Source organism: Myodes glareolus, chromosome 3 (assembly GCF_982192425.1).
Source record: "Myodes glareolus chromosome 3, mMyoGla1.1, whole genome shotgun sequence".
NCBI classification, from domain to species: domain Eukaryota; kingdom Metazoa; phylum Chordata; class Mammalia; order Rodentia; family Cricetidae; genus Myodes; species Myodes glareolus.
In genome coordinates, this window is record NC_142028.1 from 40,646,292 (window position 1) to 40,664,455 (window position 18,164).

Here is an 18,164-nt window from a genome sequence, read left to right on the forward strand (position 1 = left end):
CATTGCTGTGGTTACCCTTTCAAAGACTCATAACTTACTTTAACTAAGACAAACAAAATGTAAGGACATTCCATGAAATACTAGATCATTACTTTTCAAAGTTGTCCATGTCTCTAAAAAACAAGAAAGGCTAATAAAATAGCAGCCCCCCCAAAAAAACCTATGGATCCAGCATAAATAATTATAGCATGGCTTTCTACATGGACTCCTTCATTAGAAGGACATTAATTTAAAAATATTATTTAAATGTTTAAAATGTACTTCCTTTACTGACAATTCATTTGGCTGTATTTAATTGACTGTGACAAGATAATATAAAATGACAGTGAGAGGGAAACATTGTGGAGCAATGGTCTTGTACCCTACAAATATTTGTCACTTGTATTGATTTAATAAAATGCTGATTGGCCAGTAGCCAGGTAGAAAGTATAGATGGGGTGACCAGAAAAGGCACTGAAGAAAAAATTGAAGAGGATACCAGAAAATGGAAGGATCTCCCATGTTCTTGGATAGGTAGGATCAACATAATAAAAATGGCAATTCTACCAAAGGCAATGTATAGATTCAATGCAATCCCCATCAAAATCCCAACAAAATTCTTGACATTCCCTGAGAGAACAATAATCAACATTATGTGGAAAAACAAAAAACCCAGGACAGCCAAAACAATCCTATAAATAAAGGAACTTCTGGGGACATTACCATCCCTGACTTCAAACTCTATCACAGAGCTACAGTAATGAAAACAGCTTGGTATTGGCATAAAAACAGAGAAGTTGACTAATGGAATCGAATAGAAGACCCGGATATTAATCCACAAACCTTTGAACACCTGATTTTCAACAAAGGAGCTAAAAGTATACAATGAAAGAAAGAAAGCATCTTTAACAAGTGGTGCTGGCATAACTGGATGTCAACCTATAGAAGAATGAAAATAGATCCATATCTATCACCATGCACAAAACTCAAATCCAAGTGGATTAAAGACCTCAATATAAATCTGAACACATTGAACATGATAGGAGAGAAAGTGGGAAGTAGACTGCAACACATGGGCACAGGAGACCACTTCCTACATATAACCCCAGTAGCACAGACAATAAGGGCAACAATGAATTAATGGGACCTCCTGAAACTAAGAAGCTTTTGTAAAGCAAAGGACACTGTCATTAAGACAAAAAGGCATCCTACTGACTGGGAGAAGGTCTTCACCAACCCCGCATCAGACAAAGGTCTGATCTCCAAAATATATAAAGAAAACCCAGATTAGCCAAAACAATCGTACACAATAAAAGTACTTCCAGAGAAATTACCATCCCTGACTTCAAACTCTATCACAGAGCTACAGTAATGAAAACTGCTTGATAATGGCACAAAAACAGAGATGTTGACTAATGGAATCAAATCAAAGACCCAGATCTTAATCCACAAACCTATGAACACCTGATTTTTGACAAAGTAGCTAAAACTGTACAATGGAAGAAAGAAAGCATCTTTAACAAATGGTGCTGACATTAACTGGATGTCAGCCTGTAGAAGAATGAAAATAGATCCATATCTATCACCATGCACAAAACTCAAGTCCAAATGGATTAAAGACATCAACATTAATCTGCCCACATTGAACCTGATAGAAGAGAAAGTGGGAAGTAGTCTACAAGACATGGGCACAGGAGACTACTTCCTAGGTAGAACCCTAGTAGTACAGACAATAAGAGAAACAATGAATAAATGGGACCTCCTGAAACTGAGAAGCTTCTGTAAAGCAAAGGACACTGTCAGTAAGACAAAAGGCAACCTACTGATTGGGAGCAGATCTTCACCAACCCCTCAACAGACAAAGGTCTGATCTCCAAAATATACAAAGAACTCAAGAAACTAGACACTAAAACTCTAATTAACCCAATTAAAAAATGGGGTACTGAACTGAGCAGAGAATTCTCAACAGAAGAAGTTCGAATAACCAAAAGAGACTAAAAGTCATGCCCAACCTCCTTAGTGATCAGGGAAATGCAAATCAAAACAACTTTGCGATATCATCTTACACATGTCAGAATAGCTAAAATCAAAAACACCAATGATAGCCTTTGCTGGAGAGGATGTGGAGTAAGGGCAACACTCATCCATTGTTGGCGGGAACACAAATTTTTACTGCCACTCTGGAAATCAGTGTGGCAGTTTCTCAGGAAACTGAGAGTCAACCTACCTCAGGACCCAGCAATTCCACTCTTAGGAATATACCCAAGAGATGCCTTATCATACTACAAAAGCATTTGTTCAACTATGTTCATAGCAGCACTATTTGTAATAGCCAGAACCTTGAAACAACCTAGGTGCCCCTCAATAGAAGAATGGTTAAAGAAGGTGTGGAATATATACACATTGGAGTTTTACTCAGCAGTAAAAAACAATGACATCTTGAATTTTGCATGCAAATGGATGGAAATAGAAAATGCTTTACTGAGCGAGTTAACCCAGACCCAAAAAGAGGAATATGGTATGTACTCAGTCATGAGTAGATTCTAGCCATAATCAAAGGACATTGAGCCTGTAATTTGTGATCCTAGACAAGCTAAATAAGAAGGTGAACTCAAAGAAAATCACATAATTATCCTCCTGGATATTGGAAGTAGACAAGATTGCCAGGCAAAACTTGGGTGCATGGGGGTGTGGGGAGGTGGATTTAAGGGGAGATGGGTAGAGAGAAGGGAGAAGGGGAGGATTGGGGAGAGCTTGGGGGAATGGGAGGGATGGGATGGAGGAAGGGTGGATATGGGAGCAGGGAAGTAAATATCTCAATTAAGGGAGCCATTTTAGAGTTTGCAAGAGACTTGTCTCTAGAGGGGTTCCCAGGTCCAAGGAGAGGTTCCTAGATTGTTCCTTTGGCAGCAGAGGAGAGTGTGCCTGAATTGGTCTTGTCCCATAGCCACACTGATGAATATCTTGCATATCACCATAGAACCTTCATCTGGCAATGGATGGAGATAGAGACAGAGACCCACATTGGAGCACTGGACTTAGCTCTCAAGGTCCAAATGAGGAGCAGAAGGAGGGAGAACATGTGCAAGGAAGTCAGGATCACGAGGGGTATGTCCACCCACTGAGATGGTGGGACTGATCTAATGGGAGCTCACCAAGGCCAGCTGGAATGGAAGTGATGAAATATATGATCAAAATGGACACTCTGAACGTGGTTGTCAATGAAGGCTGACTGAGAAGACAAGGACAATGGCAATGGGTTTTCATTCTACTGCATGGACTGACTTTGTCGGTGCCTGGTTTGTTTGGATGCTCACCTTTATAGACCTGTATGGAGGAGGAGGACCTTGGACTTCCCACGGGGCAGGGAACCCTGACTGCTCTTATGACTATAGATGGAGGGGGAGGTGGGGAGGGGGAAAGAAAAGGTAGGCGAGGAGGAGGTGGAAATTTTTAATAAATAAAAAAAAATCTCAAGATAATAGACTTTAAAATTCTAATTAATCCAATTAAAAAATGGGGCAATGGATTGAACAGAGAATTCTCAAAAGAAGAAAAAGTCCAAATGGCCAAAGGACACTTAAGATCACGTTCAAATTTCTTAGCGATAAAGAATGTAAATCAAAAAAACTTTGAGATACTCTCTTACACCTGTCAGAATGGCTAAGACCAAAAACACCAATGATAGCCTTTGTTGGAGAGGATGTGGAGTAAGGGGAACACTCTTTCATTTTTGGTGGGAATGCAAACTTGTGCAACCACTTTGGAAATCAGTGTGGCAGTTTCTCAGGAAATTCAGGATCAATCTACCCCAGGATCCAGCAATACCACTCTTGGGAATATACCCAAGAGATGCCCAATCATACTACAAAAGCATTTGTTCAACTATGTTCATAGCAGCATTATTTGTAATAGCCAGAACCTTGAAACAACCTAGATGCTCCTCAATGCAAGAATGGATAAAGAAAGTGTGAAATATATACACATTAGAGTACTACTCAGTGGTAAAAAATAATGACACCTTGAATTTTGCCTGCAAATGGATGGAAATAGAAGACACTATCCTGAGTGAGATATCCCAGACACAAAAAGATGAATATGGTATATACTCACTCATTTGTCGACTCTAGCCATAAACCAAGGTCATTAAGCCCATAGTTCAGAAAACCAGAGAAGCCAAATAATAAGGTGAAACCAAAGAAAAGCACATATAGATGCTCCTGGAAATTGGAAGCAAACAATATGACAGGGCAAAAGCTGTGAGCATGGACTTGGGGGCAGGGGTGGGGATGAGTTTGGTGGAAAGGGAGAGCAGGAGTGGGAAGGGAGAGGGGGAGGACAGGCAAGAGCTTGGAAGAGTAGGAGGGTGGAGATGGAGGGAGGGCAGATATAGAAGCAGAGAAGAAGAAGAAAACTACAATAAGGGATCAATTTTAGGTTTGGCAAAAGACTTTTCTCTAGAGGGGATCCAAGGTATCCACAGGGTGTACCCAGTTAGGTCCTTGGACAGCAGAGGAGAGGGTGCCTGAACTGTTCTTGCCCCACTATCACACTGATGATTATCTCAAATATCACCTTAGAAACTTTGTGCGGTGATGGATGGAGACGGAGACCCTCGTAAGAGCAATGGACTGAGCTCCCAAGGTCCAGCTGAAAGGCAGAAAAAGTGAAAAGATGATCAAGGAAGTCAGGACCACAAGGGGTTGGTCCACCAACTGAGGCAGTGTCCCTGTTCTAATGGGAGCTCACCAAATCCAGCTGGACCGTGTCTGAATGAGCATGTGATCAAACCAGACTCTCTGATTGTGACTGACAATAGGGGCTGACTGAGAAGCCATTGATAAAGGCACTGGGACTTGTTTTTATGACATGTTCTGGCTTTTTGGGATTCTAGTCTACATGAACGCACAGCTCCCTAGGCCTGGATGTAGAGGGGAGGGCCTTGGACTTCCCATGGGGCAGGATTCTGGCCCTCTCTCAAGCAGGGCGGGAGAGAGAGGAGGGGGTGTGGGGGAGTGGGAGGGAATTGGGAGGAGGGAAGGAAGTATAAGTAATTGAATGGAAAATAATATAAAATAAAAACTTTTAAAAAAAAGGTCTGATACTTTGAGGCTCCTAGAACTGGAAAAATATGCATATATTTATACACTATATGTATAAATATGCATATACATATAATGATTTACTGGAGAGGATCCCAAAAATCTAAAATACAAAACAAAATTTGAAAAATGGAACTATGTACAACATAGGACCTCTGGTATATCAGGGAATTCATCTTAGAGTGAGTTAATATACAAACTATTTAAAGAACTAAATCTCCAGCTACACGCAAAAGAATGTAATACCTTTAAAAATGAGCACAAATATCAGAATAAAAAATGCTATGAAATAATTTTTTTGTGCACTGTAAATATGCATTACTCTCATTGTTAATAAAGAAATGACTGTTTAATAGTTAGGCAGAATTTTCAGGGCAGAGAAAACATTGGAAAGAAGGGTGGAGCCAAGGAATCATGAGGGAACTTGGGGATAAAGAGATCACCTTGCCATACTGAAAAAGGTACCAAGCATTGTGGCAGAGCATAGATAAAAATTTACGTTAATTTAAAATATGAAATTACAAGTTGAAATGACCAAGATTTAAAAGAGTTCTAAACACACACAACATAGTCAAATGCAGAATTCCAGTCTCATGTCTCTCCTGGCAACCACACCACCGAGATGCATCTCCTAGCAAGTTCTGCCAGAGGGAGACTCACTATCACACCATGAACTAAGTCACATAGCGTGTTCAAATTTTGCTCATGAAGACAGAAAAGATTACAGATATGCAGTAAAGACAGATCCAGATGGAACAAACCTCTAAATAAGTTACAGTATATTTAAAAATGTATATAGGCTTGGGAGAGAAATGAGAAATGGCACATACAGTCAGAAAAAACATTTTAAAATAATAAAGCAAAGTATTTAAAGAAAGAATAAAATAATATAAAGAAAAAAGCCTTACAAAGATGGAAAATATATGGAAAGTCTAGATCTGTATTGTACTGTATTGTCTTTAAATTTTCTGATTGCTAATGAAAGAACGACAATAGGATTATTGAAACTGTTGGATTAAAACAATCTATATAGTTTATAAATGTCTTGACTTCAAAATGGAAGCCAAGAGATAGGTTTCTTTGGGGGAAGAGGTTATGCTTTTATTTCCACAGGAAACAAAAGGCTGTGAATTCATTCCATGTTGATATGGATCAGGTTTGATCAGAGAATACCCCCTAAATATCCTGGCTATAGACATAAAGAAATAGACATATATTTTACCTGCTCAAAGATAAAAAAAAAAATTCTCTTTGCTAACATAAAGAAATAGACATATATTTTACCTGCTCAAAGATAAAACAAAAATTCTCTTTGCTAACTTGTATACAATACAAAGTCTATGCTTACATTAATGTAGACATGTATGCTACCCTTAAAAGTTTATGCACTTTTGGACTAAGAAAACAGGAATGAAAATAAAAATAGGTGGTGCATGTGATCAAGCATCTCAAAACTGTAATTTTTACATGATACCTGTTTTTGTTGTATGTATTTTTGCTATGTTAAAGTTAAAATCTTCCTTTCTAATTAGACAAAAAAGGGAAATGCTGTGGAATAATATTTTTTGTATGCTGTAAATATGTATTCCTGTTATTGTTAATAAAGAACTGATTGACCAATACCTAGGCAGGATTTGGGGGGCAGAGAGAATGTTTGCGTGATGACCAGTGCAATCAAATCAGTGCAAGGAGATGCAGAAAGAAAGAGATGAAATTGCCATACTGAGAAAAGGTACCAAGTCAAGTGTCAGAGCATAGATAAGACATATGGTTTAACATAAAATGTCAGAGCTAGCTAGTAACAAGCCTGAGCTATTGGCCAAGCATTTACCATAAATAATAAGTCTCAGTGTGGTTGTTTGAAAACTTGCTGGTGGGACAGAAAAGTCTGACTACAAAAACAAAAACAAAAAACTCAAAAGAACCAATATAAGTGATCAGTAAATACATGAAACAGTCTCTTCAATACCAATATTTAAGAGGGGAGTGAAAATCAAAACTAAATTATGGAAATCCCATGGTAGTTAGAATGGATATTTTCTAAGGAGAAAAAAAAAACCACAAAACACGAAGCAAAACTGAACAGACAAAATCAAAACACAGATCCTTAGGTTAGACAGTAGAAACACAACAACAACAACAACAAGCCCTCACAATACAACTGGTGGAAATATAAAAACATCCAGCCTCTGTGGAAAACTATGCACAGCTCCTCCTGAGAACAGAAACTAGAATTACAACATGATGAAGCAGCTGTCTGATGCCTGACTGTGTTTCCAAAGGAAATGAAGAGAGTGTACAATGCAAAGCCCCAGACAGCTGTGCTTATTATGGCACTGTTCATAGTTGCTAAGAGTCAGCCTAGGTGAACTTTCAGCACACCAGCACATGAATTATTATACATACCCAAGGAAGTGTTATCTAGGTATAAAAAATTATGTAGTAGTGTAAGATGCAGAAGAAAAGAATGATTATGTAGAAAATTACATCAAGCAAAATCTTCCAGGTACCCAAAGTGTCTTCGCCATCCTATATAGAAACTGAGAAGTATAGACCCCAAGGCAATGCCCACTACAAGGGGAATGAAGGTGTGGGAAGGATGGCTTGATATGATGATTATACAGTATAGGCATGTGTAAAGTTTCAAACTTGTGACTGGATAAATGGATCAGTGGTTAATAGTACTTAGTGCTCTAGCACAAGACCTGGGTTCAGTTCTCCATATTCACCCGAGAGCTCACAACTACCTGTTATTCCAGTTCTGGAGAGCCAATGCCCTCTTTTGACCTTCACTGCCACTGCACATATATCCATACAGATACACTCAGGCACACACAAAATATACATAAGATAAAATCACATAGAATATCACACAGAATTTTATGAACAGATGTGTGTTTAAAATAATTTATCAATTAAAAATATTTGTATGTGTATGTGTTTGTGTAGAAAGCAATATGAAGACATTCATATCATTCACTGTTTAGATCAAAACATTGATGGAATAAAAGGACTTGCAATTAGTCACTATGTCAAGGACAGACATGGTAGTATATACCTTTAATCCCAATCCTTCCCAGCTAGAGAAAAAAGGCAGAAGCAGTGACAGTGGCAGGTTGGTCTCAGAAGTGAGTTCCAGGCCGACTAGGGCTATATAGCAAAACCAGTTAAAATAAGAGACCTGAACTGTGATATATGGACACAAAGAAGAATATGGTTTTATTCTTCCACTATTTCAGTACAATATACACTATTTCAAGCTAGATTAGTTACTTATTTGCCAAACAGCATCTGTGGTCGGGGGAGGATAATCATATTAACCCTACCGTGCTAAGAGAAGATGTAATAATAAAGATGTAATGAAATTAATGTTTGCTTAATGAGATACCTTGTACATAATGAATACTCCGCAAATACTGGACAAAGTTTATGAACACAGAGACCTTAATGAATTCCACTAAAACAGTTTCTATTGTTGGCATAGCAAAATATCTGACAGAAAAAACTTAGGAGAGGGCAGGCTATTTTGAGATTTCATGGGATTTTAGTGATTTGTGGCAAGAAGGCTTGGCATCAGAAAAGCCTCTGTGGTGGCATAATCAGGAACTCTTGTTGGTAACTTGTTTGCTTACAGAGGACTTGTATGCACGGATTGGCTGTAAGTGTGGCTAGCTAACAGCTGTCAAGGGCCTGCCTCTGGTGGCCTAGTACTTCTGCTAGGCAAGGCTCATCGTCTAAAGCTCTACATAAGACCAGAATAAGGGCTATTTAGGACGACTCAATGGGCAAAGGTGCTTGCTGACATGTCTGATGACCTGAGTTCAGCACTGGGAGACCACAAGGTAAGAGAAAACTGATTTCTGCAAGTTGTTCTCTGCCTTCCACATGTGTTCTGTGGCATGTGCACCCATCTCCCCAACAAAATAAATACACAAGTAAGCAGAATAAGGAGATCAAAAGAGAATCAGACCTGAGGGGAGAATATGCTTCACAGTGGCAAAGAGGATGGAAATTGGGTGGCTGGATATGTTATTATTATGTATTTATATTATATTACCTATTTAAGCATGCATAAAATATTACATTTGGAACTGGAAAGTTTGCACAGTGGTTAAGAACACTCCCTGTTCTTGCAGAAGACTAAAGTTTAGTTACCATCACTCACATTAAGTGGCTCAAAACTACCTGTAACTTTTGTTCCAGAAGACCTGATGGTTTCTTCTAATCTTTGGGGAAATACACATTAGCCTAATTAAATAAACTAATAATAATGTAAATATAAAATAAATTAGAAATCAAAATTTTAGAAATACCATCACAACTTGGAAACCAAGCATATAAAAGAAAAGTCAGTGAAAGACATTTCAGACTTAAGACATTAGTTACAAGGATAAAGAATTCCTCTTGAATGTCATCCTCACTTAGTGGTGGTCAGAAGAATATTTGCTCTTTAATATTTAGTATTAGCAGTCAAATTATATCACCTAATCACCTCAATCTCCATTCAAGGTGACTTATCAGATATAATGATAATAATAGTGAAAACAAAAAAATTATATTTGGTCCTGAATACATGACTTCTTTTTCATTGAAGAGCTCACTAAACCACGTATCACGATGTACATTAGTCAGTTCATGCTGCCCAGCAACCACCAGCAGATACTGCCCACAAATAGTGCTTAAGTCTTCCTAGATGCAAATATTTCTTGAAATATGCACCTATAATAGTTAATAGAGTAATTTAAGGAAGAGATTTAACTTTTCACCTGGATACAGGGGCTCAGATGATGGGAACTTGGAGTAATGAACTCCTTCCTTGGCAGATAACCACATATGAGATAAAAAATCAATGCAGAAACCAGTGACCTGGAAGGTAGACAGGGGTCTAAGTGCTCAGAAATGTACCAGTCATAAAAGGTGTTTTATTTTAACATTTAATTTATTTATTCTATTTCTCTCTGTCTTTATCTTTTTTCTGTTTTTCTCTGTCAGTTTCAGTGTGTGTGTGTATGTTTTGTGTATGTATGTGTGTGTATGTGCACACATGTATGTATGTGTTTGTGTGTTTGGATATGTCTTGTTGGTATATGGATGGCATGGGAGAAATTGTGGGAGTTGGCTACTTCCTTTCACCATGCATTCCCTGGGTTTTAATCTCAGGACATTAGGTTAGGCAGGAGATGTCTTTGCCTAGTGAACTGTTGTGAAATATTATTTTCAGATTGTTATATTTATTCTGTGGAATATTTGTTTATTAATACAAAAATTTGTTGAATTTTATTATGCAGTAGTTGTTAACTCTGTGAAGCTGTGTTGCTTTGCCTATCTAAAATACCTGAATGGTCAAGTAAAGAGTTGAACAAAGCAAGGCAAGTTGTTATGCCAGACCTTGTTGACTCCCCAAGGAAGGCCTTACCACCTCTGAAGATGGTGGATGGGAAGGAGAAGGGAAACAGAAAAATGTGAGGGAGGAAGAATTGGGGTTGATATGTAAAATGAAAAGTAAATTTTTAAAATAAAAATATGAGAAAATAATTAAGAACAAAAACAAACAAAAAAGAATAAGCCTCCATGTGCATTTATTTGGGAGCTAGGTTGTGGGCCATTTCACTAGCCTGGTTTTGCTGGGTTTTTGTTACTTACACAGCCAAGTAAGCTGGAGTTATTTTTTTAACCACAAAAAAGGATGAAGATCCTTTGATCTTCTAAGTCATCTTTGGGGAATCATGAACTTGGGCAGGTGACATCAATGTTGAACCAACACTAAATATGACCAACCTTATCGTGTCTGTCTCAATTCTTATACAGTATATGAAATCCTGACCACATCACTCATCTCTAAACTAGTCTTTAAGTCAATTTTTTAAAATTTGGTTTTAGTCATTCTGGGTTGATGCTTTCTACACATTTACTGAAAAAAATTTACATAGTTTTGACATGGTTATGTTGAGTCATGTAATCCATCAGAAGGATCTGTAAAAAGTAGAAGGACAAAGCCCTTGGCTTGATTTTGAGGATTCTCCTTCTCTCTTATCATTTCATATTATCTCTACTCAGGTCATTTTTCTCTGGTGCCTTTCTTGTCCTTGAGAAAAACTGTGCAAGATTACACATATACTCTCTGCTCATGTGTGTGTGTTTCCTGCTTGAAGTTCCAAGGACTTTCTAGTCTGTGGTTTAACTGCTGACTTTTTAAAGTATCCATATATGTCATACTTCTCTGGTAACTTTCATAAAAGATAAACATTGTCTATATTCCGTAGAACACCTTCAACTACAAATTACAGAATTCCAATGCAAACATAAGCAAAGAATGATTTTTGCTGACTAATGTTGATGGATAATATAGATAAACAAACAAGTTTCCAGGGACGTTAGCTCTAGGTGCTTAGAGAAGCCATGAGTGAAGGCTTCAGTCATGGATCAGCAGTTGGTACTCACTGCTCTTACAAAAACCAAAGTTTGGTTTTTATTGCCTATGTCCTCCCAATTACCTATAACTCCAGCTTGAAAAGATTGAACACCATCTTCTCAACTTAATTTTCAAGGGCACTTACTTGTGAGGGCTCATAGACATAAAAGTTACAGTTTTTAAAAATAAATTATGAGGGGCTGGAATATTCCTCAAGTGTTAGGGTGTTTGCCTGACTAGATGTCTCAATCCTTGGTTTTGATACATAGCAACATGGAAAATATGGTAGTAGTGTGTGCATGTAATTCTAGAATCTTGGAAGTGGATGCCAAAGGATCAGAAGTTCAAGATCATTTTCTACTAATAGAAGTTAGGCTATCTATATGAGAATATGTCTTTAAAAATCCATAAGAATGAGTCTTTCACGACCTTTGGCTTTTTCATCTTCTGTGACTCAATTCTCAGGACTGCTAAATAAGAAAGATACACACAATAGAAGCTGCTTTGAAGCATCTTTAAAGGGAGAACTGATGTAGATGGGCCTTCTGTCTATGTGTTATTTTCATTGGTTAATAAAGAGACTGCCTTGGCCCTCTGATAGGACAGAAAATTAGGTAGGCTGAGTAAACAGAACAGAATGCTGGGAAGAGGGCAATGAGGCAGACGCCATGGAGCCAGCCACCAGGTCAGACATGCTGAGTCTTTTCCAGTAAGCCACCACCTCGTGGTGCTACACAGATTATTAGAAATGGGTTAATCAAGATGTGAGAGTTAGCCAGCAACTCTCTACAGATAATGGGCCAGGCAATGTTTAAATGAATACAATTTTTGTGTTGTTATTTCCGGGGCTAAGCTAGCCATGTGGGAGTGGGGGCAGGACAAAAAGCAGGCCTGCCCGCAGCTCCACACTACAAAGAACATCCAAACACAATAGAATTCTTCTTGTTAATGTCTACAGAACAATATTTTCAGAAGGACTCATAAAATAATTTAATTGAATAAATGGAGTCATGTTTCAGGACATCATCAGTCACAGAGTTGGATGCGCTAACCAGAATCATATGGGGAGAAGAGGAGCTGTGCTCTTTTGTAAATGGCAGTTGATAACTCAGCATAAAGTAAAAATCAACCAATTATAACCAGGTAACCCAATTAGCTCTTTCCTTTAATTTACAGTATGTGAAGATCATGTACAGTTATTAGAATTTGGGTAGTGAAGTGAAGTGTTCAAGACAGAATCTACATAGCATGCTGTGACAAACTCTGCCAAACAACCCATTCTCCACGGCATTTCCACCTTATGCTGTAGAATACAGACTGAGATAAAAGTGTAAGAGCCAAGGCTTACTTCAAAGCAATGAAATAGGCTATCTATGATTTCGTTACATCTCTTGTGGTTTGATAGTCAACAGAAATGATGAATATTTTAGTTCAGTATAACATACCTCTTTGATAACTTCTCTCTGTGGTCTTACAAATGAATGGCAGAAAAGACTCATATACATGACTCTTGTGTCTAAAAAGAACTATCAATGCCTATTTTTTTTTCCTCAAAAGTTCTAAAACACCTTGTATTTCTTAAAATGTAAGAAATATGTCAAAATATAAAAATCAACATACTATGGCAAAATCTCTTACTTTAGATCTGAATCTCCTTCATCGAAACTTGTTGTTCACCACCAGGGTCAATATTGCCCTCCAGTGGATATTTGGGAAGCTCTGGAGTAATTATTCCTGTCCAAACTGGGAAATCTCTTCTGATTCCCAGTAGGTTGAAGTCAGAGAGTCTTAAAATAAACCCTTCCAGTCCATAGGACTATAACAACAAATCATATTTGTCTCCCAAATTTGTATAATGCTTTTGGAGATTATTTAGATTAATAACCTAGAAAAATTAGAAAACCTCCCACATTGCAATTATTACTATGTTTATAATTCACAGTAAACTCAAACTGGTGGAGAAATGATCAAACAATGACACATGCAATAGAGAAGTGTCAGTAATGAGTTTGGTCCTCTTCATGACCCTTTTATTGCCCTAATTGTTAAAGGCCTTTAGCCCTGCTATGGCATTAGAATCTGGGTTCCTGGAATAGAAATATGAAATTAGAAGTCCAGCTGATGGAAACTGAAGAAACTCTGATTCTGATTCCAGCTACATTTGTCATTATAGTGTCATAACTTCAAAAAATCTTATCTAATCTCTTAGAAATGTATTTCTATCTTTTACATATAATATATTTACCTTACAATATTCTTCTAAAGTATTCTTTTAATCCAACAATGAAGATTAAAATTCAAAAGGAAACATGAACAAGCAACTGAATGGAAGAAAACAAGAAACAAGTCATTCTCCAGATGTATTTGGTTCCTTGCCCCAGAGTGGTGGCAGAGGCAATTCTTCTCAATTCACTTCATGAATTGCTGAATTAAGCAACCTGTGTTTTCTTTCCAGCTTTAATATTTGATGAGCAAGGCCTCCTCTACCTATCCAAGGAACAGTTTCATATTTTTTTGTTCTTTAATATGGACTGAAGATGTTCTGGTTTCCATATGCAGAGTTTCCCCAAAGGCTAATATGTTAAAATCCCCAAAGGCTAATATGATGAAATCTTGGTTTCTAAGGCAAGAATATTCAAACAGTACATTTGGAGAACTGAATGGATTATAGGTACTCTTCTTTCATTGATAACCTAACTCATTGGTGAGTTTAATATTTGATAGCAAATACAGGGAAGTATTAGACAAAGGAGGCAGGAACAAAGTACAGGGATGAGGTCACAGGAGTATGTTTCTGAAGGGTTTATTGAATTGCTGCTCCCTTCTTGTATCTTCCTGCTTGCTGGCAATGGGAAACAAACAGGTTTGCTTGACCAGTGATTATCTGCTATGATGCTCTGCTTCACCAAATGCTCAGAAACAATAGCATCAAGAAAACTTTGCCTAGAATCTCTGAAATTCAAAGTTCAAATAAGTCTTTCTTCCTTTTCTCAAGCATTTAACAGAAAAAAAAACAACTAAGTTCAACTTTATAAAATAACCACATGGTCTTAGATACCATCAATATGGGAGTATTTCTGAGATAATCACAGAGAGCACTCGAGATACATTTTACATCTCAATACCTCAAATCCTCCTCCTATTTAGCATAGGTGGCATTTTAGGTGATGACAATACCATTTTACCACTGTGAGACTATTGAAAAAAGTGGCTTATCCACATCGTCTTAAAAATGATTGTTCTGATACATGGAGTGTCTTAGTTTGCTTTCTGTTACTGTGACAAACACTGAGCAAAAGCGGCTCAATGAGGCATAGATTTGTCTTACACCTCCAGGTTCACCCCGGAAGGAGATAAAGGTGGGAGTGCAAGGCAGGGAGCTGGATGTAGGACCTGATCAGCTACCATTCTGCCGTGGTTTCTTGACAGGTTTCCCTTCACTTATTTAATTTGCCGTTTATCCTTTTGTCCTACTGTACTCTCATGACTTTCAGCTTCTTTTAAAAATTGTATGAAAGTTCTCAGATTTAGGAGCTACGGAGATGGCTCAGAAGGTAAGAGAACTTACTCTACAACATAAAGACCTCAGTTTGGATCCCTAGCACCCTTTAGAACCCTGACATGGCCAGGCATGCTTATAATCCCACTGTCATGAAAGTTGGTAGCAGAGATAAGCCAGTTCTACAAGTTGGTCAGTCTGATATCCTTGCTGAACTAAGAGCTTCTGCTTCAGTAGGAAGTCCTCTCTCATGGGAATAACATGGAAAATGAGAGAGAAGGACACATGTTGTCTTCATCTCTAGAGGCTCATGCTCAGGTGCACATGCACACATGGACACATACATACATGCACACAATTACAGACACACACATGGACACAGACACATACAGGTACAAACACACACACACACACACACACACACACACACACACACACACACACATTAAAAACCACCACCACTAAACAATCAACAAACAAAACCAACTCAGATCTGTCAACTCAAATCTGTCAGATCTGCCTCTGGAAGGCTCTGATATCACATAATTTATTTACCTTTCATGCTCTACTCTTATCTGTCCTTTTCTAAAGTCCCCAGTTAAAATCTAAAAGGGTAGAGTAGGTGGTTCTTTACCTTCCTGCAAGTTTGTTGACAACGGCAGGATCCACGTGCTAGGAGGGAACCCAAGTTATTTCATGCTGAAGCTTCAGCTGCTATATGTGGCTAGGGAGAAAGTCAGGCAAAAAGGCAACTCCTCACTAAATTCAATCTCCTAGATCTCCCTGCAGACTCTGATTCATGAGGTTGGTAAAAGACTTTTTCCCCCAAGTTTAGATATACAGGAGAGAAGAAATGTTTTCAGAATTAATTTGTTGGACTGTGTCTCCCTTGAATCTGGTTCTGAATACTCATGAGTTATTGATTCTGCCTCCCCAAGTGTCAGCAATTGCTTTCCCATTTGTCTAATTGTATGTCCTGTTGTCTTCTCTTTCCAATATGTTTGCTTTCTGCCACCTGGAGAATTCAGGGTGTCAGTGTACATCTGAGTGGGCCCATGGTGGGTGGAAACCTCTACATGTGCAGAGGGCTGTATAGAAATGTGAGTTATAGCCCATCAACTGAAGCTCTATTGCTTACCGCCAATTCCTGCTGTTCTGCATACATCCTCTTGCTGTCAAGCAGTGACTTCTGAACACAAGAATACTGCTTTTTCCTTGTCTCCCTTTTGAGGTTTGTGTCTCTGGCTAAGCTCTAAAAGCTTATGTTTCTAGATTAGCTTCCCCAGGAAAATATGTATGTCTATTAAATTTTGAACTTTTATACTTAAGATGTCTTTTGATGTTGTTGTTGTTTGTATTTGAGATCTCATCTTGAATTAATACCTTATTGGCATCTATAACAAGATAAAATTCAAAGAAGAAAGAGATGAAACTGTAGGATTCTTAGCTGGTATGAGGAAATTCAGAAACAATTATCTTATAAGTTAAAAATAAAGATCAAACTGAACACAAGCTCTCAGAAAAGCCCTCCTGCAGAGTCACACAAATACTGAAGCCAAAAAGTACCATCGACAACATCCGGAGAACATCAGGAATTTTGGAATATCTCTGGCAAATCGTACTAGTTAGTTGAGATACATTCTCTTTATATTTACTAGGCAGGCCTCAAACTCAGCATCCTTTTCTCTCAACTTCTGCAGGGCATAGATTGTATCACACAAAGTAAAATCACTGATTTCTTAATCTGTCCCCTTTGGATCAAGGCCTACCTATGTAAAGTATATTACAGATGTATTTTCAACTTCAAAAAAATTTTAATATACTATAGCATACTTATAGAAAAAATTAAAAGAATAATCATTTTAGATTTTCTGTAATATGCAGATATGTCATGGAGTTCCTCCTTAGAGACAAACTACATACTCTTTTCCTTTGGTGGTATAAATGCTACCTTTTCTCTGAAGTACAAATGTCCAAAGAGACACCTCTACTAATACAAAGGAGAGATAAAGGAGACCCTTTAGTGACATAAAGTATTTTCATGGACTCTTGCTTGGAATAATTCTGAGGAAAATTTAGTACACATATGCAAATAACTATATCAATGGCAAAATAAAAATCTTTTAAAATAAAAGAATATATATATATATATATATATATATATATATATATATATATGTAAAACATTTGCTGTTCTTGGAGATTTGAGTTCAGTATCCAATACTGACTGACAGTCTACTGTTCATAACTTCCTGCAAGTTCAGCTCAGGGGATCTCACGCCCTCTCCTGGATTATGTTGAAACTGCATACTTGCACAACACTGTTAAATTAAAATTTACATGTAAACTACATACACAAAGACAAACACATGAATGAATTTTAAAAGTCTAAAATAAAAGTTATGCCCACAGTTGAGAAGTTAGTTTTAAATTTGTCCTATAGGCCAAAATATAAGATGAAATGAGGATTAATATATTATCTAGTAACTTTCATTTTTGCCTATTTACATTTAGCTCACAGCTAGGATTTCGATTAAAGTTATATAAGATATCTACATCTGTCTTTATTTTTGTGTGTGTTATATATACAAAACATTTCCTATATCTGGGTGGTACAATCAAATTAGTTTTTAAATTGGCTAAATTTAAATAGATAACATATAACTGAATATCTAACTAAATATCTCAAAAATGCAGAATGAACAGCAAATGAATTTTAAATTTATGTGACTTTGATATATCTGTGATAAATTTATTTATTAATATCAGTTTAATTAAAAGAATGTACATTCTATTTATCAGTACTGAGTATCATATATATATATATAATTTTTCTTAAATTCATTATTAAAGTCAAGACATTAAAAATACAAAGAAGCAAGGACAAATGCTAGCTTAATTGGTGCTGTAATAAATCAGCATCAACACAGCTTTCAAATCTATTCATTCGAATGGAATTTGCAACTTATTTTGGGGTTGGAGAGATGGCTTAGTGGTTAAGAGCAATAGCTAATCTTCTAAAGAAACCTGGCTTGATTCTAGCATTCACATGGCGCTCAAAACAATTTGTAACTCTAAATCCTAAGTATGTGATGGCCCCTCTGACCTCTATGAGCAATGCATGCATACATATAAAATAAAAGCGAAGGAAAAAATAAGTTGTAATGCACTA